The sequence below is a fragment of the Arvicanthis niloticus genome, chromosome 2, assembly GCF_011762505.2.
Source record: "Arvicanthis niloticus isolate mArvNil1 chromosome 2, mArvNil1.pat.X, whole genome shotgun sequence".
NCBI classification, from domain to species: domain Eukaryota; kingdom Metazoa; phylum Chordata; class Mammalia; order Rodentia; family Muridae; genus Arvicanthis; species Arvicanthis niloticus.
The window spans coordinates 17652782-17666799 of record NC_047659.1 but is presented as its reverse complement, the minus strand read 5'-3'; the positions used below and the strand labels follow the sequence as shown (position 1 = coordinate 17666799).

The 14018-nt window shown below is 40.4% G+C and overlaps 1 pseudogene; it reads left to right on the top strand.

Moving 5' to 3' along the window:
• Nucleotides 1-8407: 8407 nt before the first annotated feature.
• On the top strand, nucleotides 8408-13589 carry LOC117702898 (CXXC-type zinc finger protein 5 pseudogene; annotated as a pseudogene).
• The last annotated feature ends 429 nt before the right edge of the window (nucleotides 13590-14018 follow it).

The window sequence follows — 14018 nt, the reverse complement described above, 5'->3', positions numbered from 1 at the left end:
GCCAGGTGACAATCTGTTGAGATGAGTGGAAAGTAAGGACAGAAGTTAAAATTGTCTAGTAATTGGGATAGTAAGTAATCTGAAGACCAAGAAAAAAAAAGTCTCATTTCCAAGAACAGGTGGTGGTATATAAATGGAGTCTATTTGATCTATGGCAGGTAGATCCAAATCTTATGACATTATGATTCTCTGAAGCTTATATAAATTTTAGTTTACAAAAGAATGTACATTAGTATTGCCATTGTATTAAAATCTATATTTTAGAAAAAGTAGTAAATGGGTGTCTATAAGACAATAGGAGTAGACTCATGCCTCTGAGACCTAGTAAAGGCTATATCTTTGGGTCAAAAAGCATGACTAATTTTTTTCTTATTTCAGAAGGCTAGATTTGCGTGATGAGAAGCATCTTTAAGTCTATATTCAGAAAAAAAAGCAGAGGGAATTTAAAAGCTCGAGGTTGTGACTGAATTGAAAACAGACAGTGCTTCACTAGCTTATCAAAACTCCATTGATTAATGTTAAAATTCTGAGCTTTGAAATATTAGTATAACAATAACATGGGGGCAGGATATGAAACATTTCCCATTTTTATATATCTTAAATTACTTTTTTATACCTCTATAACTTGCATATTTATATATGCTAAAACATCTTCTTAGACCTTTCAGTCTTAAACGCCACCTTGGACTTTTCCACATTTATAACTTGCAATTGCCAACTTCAAACACCTTCTATCAGAAGCATTTTTTAAATTCTAAATCATTTTAATATCAACATCTAAGTTTCTTTTATGTCCTCTAACCTTCATCACTTATATTTATCAATCTCAAACATTTACCTGGACCCTAAAATAGTTTTCAGATCCCCATACCTTAAATAGTTTTTATGTTTTACATTTTTCAATCCAATTATTTACTATGAAATACAGGCAGTTGATTATTGAAAGTATCCATTTAACATGAAGCCTGTAACTAAGGCAAACCTGTTTTCCCTTTTTAAAGAAGAAACCTAGTAGTTTTAACTAATTAATGAATCAACTAATGAACTGACACAGTGGTGGACTACCTTGATGTTTGAAGCTAGTTGTTTGTTCTCTAATTGTTAAGTTACAATAAGCTTAACCATCAATGTGATCAAAGACCTAAGAAGAATACGTTGTAATCTAGATGGCCTATGTGTCAACTAAAATGACAAGTACTAATCCATATTTTATTACCTGGACAGTTGTTGTCTCAGGCTTATGTGGTCTCCATGGCACCCAGGGCAGAGGAGGTCTTTGGCCATCAAGCCCAGAAGATGAAGAGGCTTTTTCAGTAGAGAATGAAAATGGAAAAGACTGACCTCACCTAGTCTTAGGGAACATGTGGAAATCAATTCTTCAGTTGTCCTCTATTTGTTCACAATTCAAGCCAGGCCCTGATAGCAGGTTAGCATTGGAAAAGTTATGCCCAGTAGTGATCATACCACAATTCAAGTGGTACCCTTTGTGGTTGTACCCATATCTTTTTGGAGACCTTGAGGGGTCACTGGTAGGATTTGAAAGGCTTTGTCTGTAATGGAAAGTTTAAACATATTAAATTCCATATCAGGAGATCTCTGACAAGTGTGAGAGCTGCTATCTACCTAACATATCTGAGTTAAGAATCTTGGTCTGTTCTTAGTTATCTGTTTTAGACTGTGCCTTATAAACATAAAACCAGAGACTAAATAAAGACAATTTTATAATTAACTGCATCAGTACTTGGCATGACTTCAAGTATATTTATGAATGCATTAAAGGATTTGATTAATTTAAAAGTTACTATCAATTCCTGTTTGGTTTGAGCCTTATACCTCCCAGTTTTGAATTGAAGCTTTTCTAGTATTAAAATAAACTTTGTAACCCATGAGCATACTCCATAAGGAGACTAGAAACATGTTTGACATTTATATGCTATATTATTATAGAACATAACAGTTTCTCATATGGTTGGGTTTAACCTGAAGGCAGTGTCAGGACAGGAAAGAGTTAACAATCTTAGGAAAATGGCAAGGACCTTGGCTGAGGGCTATTGTTACAAAGTAGCTTTAGGCAGGAAGGGGAGTCAGTCCCTTTGGCTGAAAGAAGGGGGCTGCTCAAGCAAACTGAAAGGAAAGGGGATAGATTTTAAGAGCCAGATTTTTAACCTTTTTAATATTGTAAAAAAATCATTAATTTTTATTCCTGGTATCAATATTATAATTTACAGAGCAATATATCTGATGTACCAAAAAAGCTATAACAGATAAAACATAAATACCTCAGGAATGTATATCTAATAGACATCACATTGCATGTATCAATAACTAATTTTTTATGAAAAGTTTCTGTTATAATATTCATTATAAAAAAATCAAAATCAGGTGCATAGCTATCATAATAGTGACTGCCTGAGCTTTTCCTATCATAATTGTCCCCCTTCAAGGTTCAATAATTTGATTGCTGTTGTCCATTACAATTCTAAAGTCATTATACTTTAACATCATTAAAATTTCTTCTTCATTATAACCATCATGTATTAATAAAGGCATTATAGTAAAATTTAATAAATTTTAAAATGCCACATAGCTTTATATATTTAAATACATTTTTAAAATTGCTTTTCCAATGTCAAAATAAAGTACTTCTTTTAAGAGTGAAGTCAATAGACCATAACCATAATTTTTAGAAGACAAAACCAAGTTATAAAAGTGTAACCATAATTTTTCAAAGACAAAACCAATTTTTAACCGTTTAAACTGTCCAGTATCTCTAAAATCATTACCAAGTGCATTATTTTCATGTCACAAAATTTGGCTGCCAGAAAGAAAAATTCTTGTATATGAATACATGAAGGTGCAGACAGCATAAAAATATTATCCCATGCCAGGTGTTATTGCCCAGAATGACGGTAACAAATTTTTAACCATACCCAATCATTTATAATCCAATAATTTATAACCAAGAGATGCAGAACATAGTAAACTTAAACATTTAAGACCAGTCAGAAAAAAGATGTAGTGACCACATACATTTATATATTAAAAACAGACATAAAACTTTCCTCCATTGTTGGTGGGATTGTAAGCTGGTACATGTACTCTGGAAATCAGTCAGGAGGTTCCTCAGAAAATTAGACATAGCATTACCTGAGGACCCAGATATACCATTCCTCGGCATATACCCAGAAGATGCTCCAACATATAACAAGGACACATGTTCCACTTATTTTTAATAATGGATATAATTTATATATAATAATTTATAATAATATAAATAAGCCTTATTTATAATAGCCAGAAGCTGGAAAGAACCCAGATGTCCTTCAACAGAGGCATGGATACAGAAAATATGGTACATTTACACAATGGAATATCACTCAGCTATTAAAAACAATGAATTCGAGAAATTCATAAGTAAATGGATGGAACTAGAAAATATCATCCTGAGTGAGGTAGCCCAATCACAAAAAAACACACATGGTATGTACTCACTGATAATTGGATATTAGCCCAAAAGCTCGAAATATCCAAGATACAACTCACAGACCACATGAAGCTCATGAACAAGGAAGACCAAAGTGTGGGTGCTTTGGTCCTTCTTAGAAGGGGTAACAAAATACTCATGGGAGCAAATATGGAGACAAAGCATAGGACAGAAACTGAAGGAAGGGCCATTCAGAGACTGCTCCACCTGAATATCCATCCCATGTGCATTCACCAAAGGTAGATACTGTTGTGGATGCCAGGAAGTGCATGCTGACAGGAGCCTGATATACCTGTCTCCTTAGAGGCTCTGCCAGAGCCTGAAATATACAGAGGTGGATGCTCACAGCTAACCATTGAGCTGATCATGGGGTTCTCAAGGGAGGAGTGAGAGAGAAGACTGAAGGAGCTGAAAGGGTTGGTGGCCCCATGAGGAGAACAACAATACCAACTAACCAGAGCTCCCAGGGTCTAAACCACCAGCCTGCGAGCACATAGGGAGGGACCCATGACTCCAGCTATATATGCAGGGGAGGATGACAGTGTCAAGCATAAGTGGGTGAGGAAACCCTTAGTCCAGTGAAGGCTGGACGCCCCAGTGTGAGGGAAATCGTGTGTGGGGAGGTAAGATTGGAAGGGTAGGTGGGGGCATATCCTCATAGAAGCAGGAGTAGTGGGATGGGAGGGGGTTTCCTGTGTCAGGGGGAAAGGGGATTACATCTGAAATGTAAATAAAATATCCAATTAAAAAATTCAAGGCAAAAAAGATAATAATAATAATAGCAATAATAATAATAATAATAAAAACTTTCCTTACTTCTTCTAGCTGTAATTTCAAGGGAAGAGCACCTTGTCATCTGCCAAATCCAATTCTCATGGGCATACAGGTTATGTAGACGCACTAGCCATCAGATTCTTTACTAGAGACGCTGAGAAGCTTCTGGTGTTCCCTTAAGAGTAACTGTACAGATCAAGCCACCTTGGAGGGCTTCTCTAGCAGTGCTAGACTCCTAGCTGCAGGTGCAGGGCTTCAAGGGCAGCACCAGTTTATCAGCTTTTGTTATCCCAATTCAGCTGTTATGGTTTCTTTTTTTCCTAAAAATCCTTGAAATGAGTTAAAACCAAGTCAATGGGGTAGAGGCCAGCAGATAAAGTTTTAATTATTTTTTTTTCTTCTGAATATGGAACACAGAGCAAAAATCAAGCAACTAAATGAAACTACAACATACACGGACTGACGTGGACAGACTGGCACAAGGACAACCAATAGAGATGGGAAGAAGGAAGAGACCCAGACATCCCACCCAAGGGACACAGATATCCCAAAGGAGTTAAAGCTTAGATACAGGAGAGAAATGCAAAAAGATAAAAGTAGAAGGCAAGCACAGACAAAATCAAGTCTCAAAGATAGTGCTACATGTTGGGGCTCTTGGATAAGAGTCCTCACCAAATCCAAGGCCAAAGGGGTGGACTGTACTCTGAGCCCCTAGGCAAGAGGATAATAAGTCTGTCTTCCAGAAGGAAAAAAAAAATTCTGCATCTAGCTGCCTTCACTTGTGTCATCAGAATGTACCAGAAACAAGACCAAACCAAGAAAAGACAATACCAAACCAAGTAAAAGAACTACACAGGTACAAGAAAATTCTTACTTCCTCACAGTGGGCCCAGCAGGCTTGGTGAAATTTGTTGCCAATGGCTAATTAGTGCTTGAGGGCAGGCGACTTCTTGTCCAATGAACCAACTATTGGGGTTCAGGAGTCACACCACAAACCACACAAACACTGATCTCAGTCAAACAGGGACTGTTTATTGAACATACACATAAAAACTGATCACCAGAGCAACAGCTGAAAGCTGTGTGCTGGGCATTTCTTAGGGCTAGCTTATAAAGACTAAAAATAAAAAAATAAACAAAACAAAAACTACAATAACCTCTTACATAGGTGTAAAGTGCTGCCTAGTGGTCAGCCCTGATTCAAGCCACTTTATTTTATTTTATTTTATTTTATTTTATTTTATTTTTTAGGGGGTCTCAAAAAGTTTTTATTCCTTTCAAACACACTTTCAAAGTTGTCCTCTGACTTTTACATATTTTGTGGCACATGGTTGTCTACATACACATAAAATCACATATATAATAAAGAGAAATTGCAAAAGGAACAAATCTATATAATTCTAGATTCACATTTCTATTTCAATCTTGGAATCACAAGCTGTCATTTAACTTTGAGTGTACACACCCTAAGCCACACCCTCTAAGGCTGCATTACCCCTGTGTCTAGGATGGGGATGTCTCAGGAGTCAAGGCCTGCTGCTCTTTGGCCTTGTAGGACAGCAGGTGACCTTGAGCTAAACAGCAGGGGGTTTCTCAGGCTGTTCTCCAGTTGTCATCAGGCACAGGTGGTGGTGAACTTCAAGGAGGTTGGATGGTCAACAGCACCAGGAACAGTCACTTAGTAGCCTGAAAAATCATTTCTCACACAAAAGGGACATTCTGGGTGTGGAACAAGGACAAGGGACACTCTAGCCAGTGCCAGTTCCCGAGGGCAATTTAGTTTTAGGGTACCGTATATTCTCTCTACCTGTCCTGAACTTTAGAGACAGTACAAACTGTCTCTAAGGTTAGACTTCTAATTAGTCTCTAATATCTCTGACAATTCCTGACTTACCTTAAAAACAAAAGTAAAACTGCTATCTGATCTAATTACCTAGGACACTTGAAACCTCGGGAAGGTCTCTATTCTAGGCTTTTTTCTTCTAGGTATTTTCTTATTTACTCTAAGTCTCATAAGCCTTTGCTTGCTGGCATATCATATACACTGTCTTATTATTTCTCTGGCCCAAAACCTGAGGTCCATTATATGCTTTAAATCTCTTGGCTGCTTGGTTGCACTCATATCTTAAGAGTCCATCTGTGCTTTTAGCCTGGTAAGTCTTTTGTTTTCTGGGGAGTATAGTTCTCCCTTCTTGTGTGCACCATTGCCTCTTTTCCTCTAGATAGTAGCTGGCAGGATGGCTAGTAACCTGAGTTCTTTCTCTTACTTTGTGTTTTAAGTGAGGCCATCTCTTAGGCCCAAAACCAGGACAGGCTACTGTATCAAGCCACTTGATCTGTCCGGTTATTGCCTCAGGCCACTGAGTCTCCTCCATTTTGGTGTCCTGGGTGACGAATATTTACAGCTGCTGGCTTCATCAGGGTTTCCTCTCTTGGTATATAGCCCTGTGGACATGGGCTGTGGCAAAAGCATACCTGCTGTCCATGCAGATGTTGATTTTCTTGTTGGCCCCAAGTTCCAAGGTTGCTCTCTGCACTGACAATCCCAGGGGTAAGGAGTTATCCCAGATGACATTTGTGTCCACCACAGTAGCACTGGCTTGTCTCTGACCAGCATGGAGAAAACTGTTCCTGTCTGTAAAGCAGGTTACCTCGGCTCCCAGCCAGAGTCAGTAGGAGAAGCCTTTCCTCTACCTGTGAGTTCTTGTCAGTTAGTTGCAGCCCGTCAGATAGGAAGTGTATCTGGGCCCCCTCCTGGGGAGTAAGTCTCAACCCGGCAGAGGGTAGGGACAGTCTAGGATGACCATAAATGAATGGGATACCCAGCCCATCTCTTAGTCCACCATTTTTTCAGGTAGTCCATGAATATATTTTGGCCCATTGGCCTGGAGGAGGACCCTGTCTATTTTAATCACTGTCTTCACACAGAGCTAATATCTTCACCATTTGGGGTGTTTTTCAAGGCCTGGGATTTCCTGACCCTGGCTTCTATTTGTTGGGGCCCTCTTGGACCCCGAAGCTGACTCCTTCACTTGCAATGTGCACACTGGTCTTTTGCAAGGAGTTTATCTCTCTTTGATTGTAGTCCCTCTTCTCTGCTTTCTGTAAATTCCTTTCCTGTCACCTTTTTTTTCTTTACCACTCTCTAGTCTCAGCAACTTACACTAAACCTTTTATCTTACACTAAACCTTCTCCACTTCTCTTCTCCACTCCTTTCTTCTAGACTTTCTCAGCAACTTACACTAAGCCTTTTAATGATTTGTCTTGTAGTCTCTCTGGCCTCTAAAGCCTTGCCTATATTGACAGAATGTCTAGAAAGGCTGAGGGCAACTCATCTGATCCCTGCTTAACCTCATGTGCCTTGGTGAAAATTAGTGGGGTCTCATGTAGCTCTCTCTCTCTCTCAAGATCTATCAATGGGATCTGGCATGGGCCTTTGGGTGTTCCTTACCTTCTGTAACCCACTGTTGACCACAGCCTGATCAATTGATGGAGTCTCCATGTCTGAGAGAACATTCTTTTTCTGGTATCTTCTCTTGTTCTTCACTCCTGGAGACCAGAACCTACTAGGGTCTTGCGGAAGAAAGGCTTTTATCGGGGGAAGGGTATTCCTCTACTAGATTTATCTAGGTGACTATATTGGCCACTAGATCTAGGTCTCTGAGGGATCCTGGCCTATCTATTGTTTTGATAACTAACTTATTTCTTACTATAAATTTGTAACTGTACCAAAATGGAGGCCATTCTTTTGGCTCTCTGACTCAGGACAGACTGTAACTTTTTGTAGTAGGCAACCTGCCTGACCTGTCTGACCTGTCTACAGGCAGGTTTGTTGGTTCAGCGTTAAGCTGGAGTCACGTCACGTGACTTGTCTTAGCACTACTTATTCACTTTTTCTTTTTTCAAAATCTCAGCGCTATTCACTCACTATTTTAATAAAAAATATATAATTATAACTCTCAGGTGAATAATCTTGCGGGGGAGGGGGGCTATTTGTCCAGCTGCCCTGGCTCTACTGCCAGGTTTTTAATCACCTAGGCCCTATCTATCTTCATAGGCGGCAGGTGGAAAGCCACGATTTATTACAGCAGCGACCCCGAGGTCCCCAGTACAGTCACACACACCAAATTAGGTATTGGCCAACTTGCATGGCTGGGTGGTTCAAGGGGGCTGTGCTGGGGAATCACGAGCTGTCTCCAGCCAAGTGGGAGCTGGGCGAGGGCGCCCTCCATGTGGTGTTATCTAGTGAGCACCCTACATGTGGTAGGCGGGCTGTCCAAACCCAAACCGCAGTTGGTGCCCCTTACTAAAGGACCTGCCCAACTCTCTGCTCTGCAGCAGCACTCTTGTACTGGTGGCTTCATCTCTTTCTCTGCCGGCAATCATGTTATCTCTTTTTAACTCAGGATGTTTAACACAGATTAATGGCTAACACACAGACAATTTGCCAAGAAAACACACACACACAAACAGATAGCTCACCCCTCTCACACAAACCAGGTGATACATAAACCAGATGATACAGACAGTTCTCGCAACTGCCATGGGTGCAGAGACCAAGTTACACAATAAAGGTATAGAAAGACAGCCAAAAATCTACCTGCCTGCCTCTCAAGTAAGACTCCAATAACCAGACAATGCAGTCAGTCTTCACAGATTCAGATTTAACAGATTCAGATGACTTGGCCAGCCTATGCTGGACCAAGTCTAACAGATTTCTAACACGCCAGCAATGAACAACCCAAAAATAGATACACTGCCATGAGAGCACAACAAGTGGGAGCACAGCAACCGATGCCCTAGGCTTCAGTGGCCATTTCTGACCTTTCTTCTCTGCCCCATTGTTAACACCCAAAGAGACTAACAAAAGCCTGTCTCAATCGCCAGTGCCAGCCGAGAGGGATTCCACATCCTCTCCGGCACCTAGATGACCCCAGTGCCAGCCAAGAGGGATTCCACAACCTCTCCGGCAGCTAGATGAACCCAGTGCCAGCAGAGAGGGATTCCACATCCTCTCGGGAACCTAGATGAACCCCCAGATGTCTCTCCTCTCGTTTATCTCCTCTTGAGACAGAAATGGTTTACTGCCCCTCACAAGACAGAAACAGCTGCCAGTCTAAACCCTAAGTGCACTTTTCAGAAACCAAATAATTCAGACAGACGGGCACAAACGACTTAGAAACCAAACAACTTAGACAAACCTATACAAAATGGCACACGAGAAATCAGACAATTTAGACAAATGGTAACACAACAACCAGACAGAAAACTGCGGATGTTCCCCTCACCTCCCAGTGGAGTTCTTGGATATTAGGGTGGTTGCAAAATCCAGGACGAGCCCCCAAATGAAGATCTCCAAACTCGGGAGGCCCTTACTCAAGTCTCAGGAAATCACGGCCACCCCAAGATCACAAGACACCATACTTGAATGCAATCAGCAGAGGTTTATTGGGGAGAGTTGGCTAGCCAAGGTCAAACTGCTTGTCCACGAAGGAACAAAGTTTGACTGATTCAAGCCATTTTAAACATAACAGTTCATATTGACCTTTATTTGATGGGTCCTAAGTGAAGCTTATGGTTGAAAATTTCATAAGATTTACAAACCTATGCTGAACATAACATGGTATATGGTCAGCATGACCCTGCTCTAAATAAAGTTATTTTTCTTCATCAATGACTGGAAGGCATATTTCAGAAACAATATGAAAGAAATGACAGGCATAGAACAAAATAACTACAACTATGCTAGGGGGCAGACCTCAACACAGATATTTGTTTTTGGCCCTTCTTTATCATGTGACATAACATCAATTAAGAGAATATCAATAATTATCATATTAAGTTTCTGATGCTAAGAATGTCCCTCAAGAGACATTGTCATCTATGCTAAATTTATAATTTATTTGTGATTGTATGTGCGATAGGTATATTATATTTAGATATTAAGAGCTGATTGTTATTTTCATTTGGAATTTAATTACAAAATAAGGAGATATGATTATGTTCAAAGGTGACAAAGGGTAGACTTGTGATGGCTATTCTTGATTATCAACTTGACTACATCTGGAGGAAATAACTGTGAGAAATTGTTGTTTAATTTGGAATAGAAAAATCTATTTCGAATTAGTAATATAAGACATGCCTTTAATTGAGCATCTTATGAGTTGGGAATAAACCTCCTTTAATCTGGATTATTTGAGTTGGGAAAACTACCACTATCCTGGGCCACACCTTCATCTGGAAGTCTATATTAGACCATGGAAGAAAGAAGCTTTTGCTTTTTGCTCTTTGTCTGCTTCATATCACCTTGTGACCAAGTCTATTACTTCACTGTCATTAGGGTCTTCTCTTCAGGATTCCAACATATACTAAAGACCAGCTAAGACATCCAGCCTTGTTGACTGAGGAACTACTGGATACTTGGACTTTCTATTCATAACCAGTCATTATCTAGACTGCAACTTGTAACATATTTTTATAAGTCTCATGTATGCATATATATATATATATATATATGCATACATGAATATATATATATACATATATATACATATATTACATATATACATATTCATATATATATGTGTGTGTATATATATATACATATATATATATATGAATATATATATACATATATATTCATTTTGTAAGTTATGTTACTCTGGAGAACCCTAATGCATCAATTATTCTGTTATCTCTACTCTTCACCACTGCCCGTATAATGCTTACCAAATCACCTTTATAGTGAATAAAATTTCAAATATCCACATTAAAAATAATATTTACTATAAGAAATTCACTCTAGTAGAGATTTTAATATTTCTCTGAAATATTCACTACTTTCCATTTTTTATCACCAGTAAAAATCATGCATTGCCCCCAAAGGAAACACTATGTTCTAACCTCAGAAAACAGCTATTAACCATGTGCAGGTAACTCAGCAACACATGGGATAGCTAGCTAATTGAATTTGTGACTTTTCTTCCTATGGTAAACAGTCCGAAATTGGCCTATGGTTGACTGATCACCCTATACCTCTTGAAGATAGGCCAGATGTGATAAGCTCTCGTGTTGATAGGCAGGTGTTTACATAACAGTAGCACCTTTGTGATTACTTTGGGGAACATTAAGACTCCAGGAAGGAGGCCATCTTAAGTAATATTGGCTGCTATGCATAATGACTGCAGCATTCCAAACTATACCATATATGCTATTAAGTGGGCAGTAGTACCTCATCGTGACTTACTAAGGTATAATGGATAGCATATTTGGAAATGAAATGATGAATTTTAAAGTGCTAAAGTCAATTCCAATATAAACCCTCTGATTTTCTTTAAAATGAAATAGCTAGTTTTGTATTTATATGAGCCATTTTAGGAAGACTTGGGACATTTGGCTTAATTTCCTTAATTGACTCTGTAGAGCAAATGTGTAGGTGGTTATGTGGAGTATTTTTTAAACTTGAAAACCACAAAAAATAAAAAAGAAAGACTAAGGTGTTTGATGCCCTCATTAACCACAATAGCTTCTAGAAAAGTCTTAAATTTTTGTTTTGCTACTAAAACTCACATAATAAACATGAGATTAGTGTATAAGTATTATCATATTCTTTTTTAAAGTCTGGGATGGATACCAGTGATTTCTAACACACCTTTCTGTTTTCAAACACTGCCTGCAAATGCTCAAAGGAAAACTCCCTGCAGTATAAAAGTAAGATTATACATATTGATATCTTAAATGCATCACTGGGAATTAGGGTCATTTACAAGCAAGTCTTATGTCCCAAAGTCTTGCTATTCCATTATGTACTAAGAAAGCTTCTAGGGACAAAACTACACTGATAGAGAATTGTACAATCAAAATATAGTTTGTCTGGAAAGAAGATGTCAGCCATTCTCAACACTGAAACAGTTTGATTCCTTAAAAGTTAAGAGATTATTTGAGTAGCTCGAAAACTCAGTTACTAAAGCCATAAAACTAAAGGTTCCTTGGACTTGTATTAGAGTATAGCTGGCTTATTTTTTCATCCTTCCTTCCGACTTAGTTGAATTGTATTGGAAAATAGAGATTGCAACAAATTGCTTCTCCTACTGATTGATTAGATATATTGTATGGGTCAAGAGTAAGCCAGAAGAGATGACAATAAAATTTAATTTTTCCTTGGCTATACTATAGCTGAACACAACCAGAAAGCTATCAAATACAGTATGCACATCACTGTCGATCTCAAAAATAATACACAAAATCTAGTTTGAATAAAATAAACATTAAAAAAGAAAACAAGAGCGGTTCAGATGACTCGCGGCTCGGCGGTGGCTCCCAGGACGCCGGTGGCAGTAGAAGCAGCAGTAACACCAATAGCAGCAGTAGCAGTGGCCAAAAGGCAGGAGGAATAGACAAAAGTGGCTGCTGCGGGATGGCCTCAGTGGCAGACGATGCCCTGCCCCCTGAGCGACAGAGTGGTATCACCAGTGAACCCCTCAACAAGAGCCTGCCTGCGTCACTCCCACCCACTATCCCACTACTCTTCCTTTGATAGCAGTGGTGGCTCGGGAAGCAGGATGGTGGGGGTGTCGGGCGGGGAAGGGAGGAGGGGACTGCTGACAGGCAACCTCAGCGGCAGCCTCCCTATTGGCCAATGGTCATGACCTGGCTGTGGCCATGGCAGTAGACAAAAGCAACCCTACCTCAAAGCACAAAAATGGTGCTGTGGCCAGCCTGCTGAGCAAGGCAGAGTGGGCCACAGAGCTGGCAGCGGACGGACAGCTGACGCTGCAGCAGTTCGCACAGTCCACAGAGATTCTTATGCGCGTGGTGCAGGATCACCTACCACTGATGAGCAAGGCTGGTGCTGGCCTGCCTGACATGGAGGCTATGGCTGGCACCTAAGCCCTCGATGGCCAGTCCGACTTCCCCCATCTGGGAGCTTTCCCCATCAATCCAGGCCTCTTCATCATGACCCCAGCTGGTGTGTTCTTGGCTGAGAGTGTGCTGCACATGGCTGGCCTAGCCGAGTACCTCATGCAGGAAGAGCTGGCTTCTGGCATCAGCTCAGGCAAAAAGAAGCAGAAATGCTGCAGCATGTATGCGCCCTGCCAGCAGCCCATCAACTGTGAGCAGTGCTGCAGTTGAAGGAACCGAAAGACTGGCCATCAGATTTGCTAATTCAGAAAGTGTGAAGAACTCAAAAGGAAGTCTTCTGCTGCTCTAGAGGTAACAACCGTAGAGGGAGGTGTGCGGCTCTCCCATCTGTCTGGCGGTCCATACCTACTCCTGAGTCCTGGAGCCTACCTTTCCTGTCTACAAGTGTGGAAGATACCCAGCCCCTAGGGCCTGGAGGTCTGGCTGCAAGATACCTGTTCACTGCCCGAAAAGTCAGAGCCACATCCTGAGATGCCAGCAAGCCATGGTTTGCAGGTAGGGATCTGGCGTTCCCAGTGAGGCCCTGGGACTCTGATGCCCCTCCTAGGGCCTGTGTCAGATATTTCCACTTAGGTACCAAGTTCTTAGACATGTCTTAAAGCATCTAGTCTATAACCTAAGACTGGTTCTGTCCCTAGCCCCATCTGAGGGGTTTTGTCTGTGGACCCTATGGCTTTGAGAAGAGTCACGTGTTGTTAAACTCCCAACCCCAACCCACTCCCACCTCCACCCAAATCTCCCCAAGATAGAGCAGCCCCAGTGCTGGCTGCCCTGCCTGCAGGTGGGAAGAGGCAGCTCATTCATAACTGTGAGTTTGGTTCACCTGCAGGGATCTGT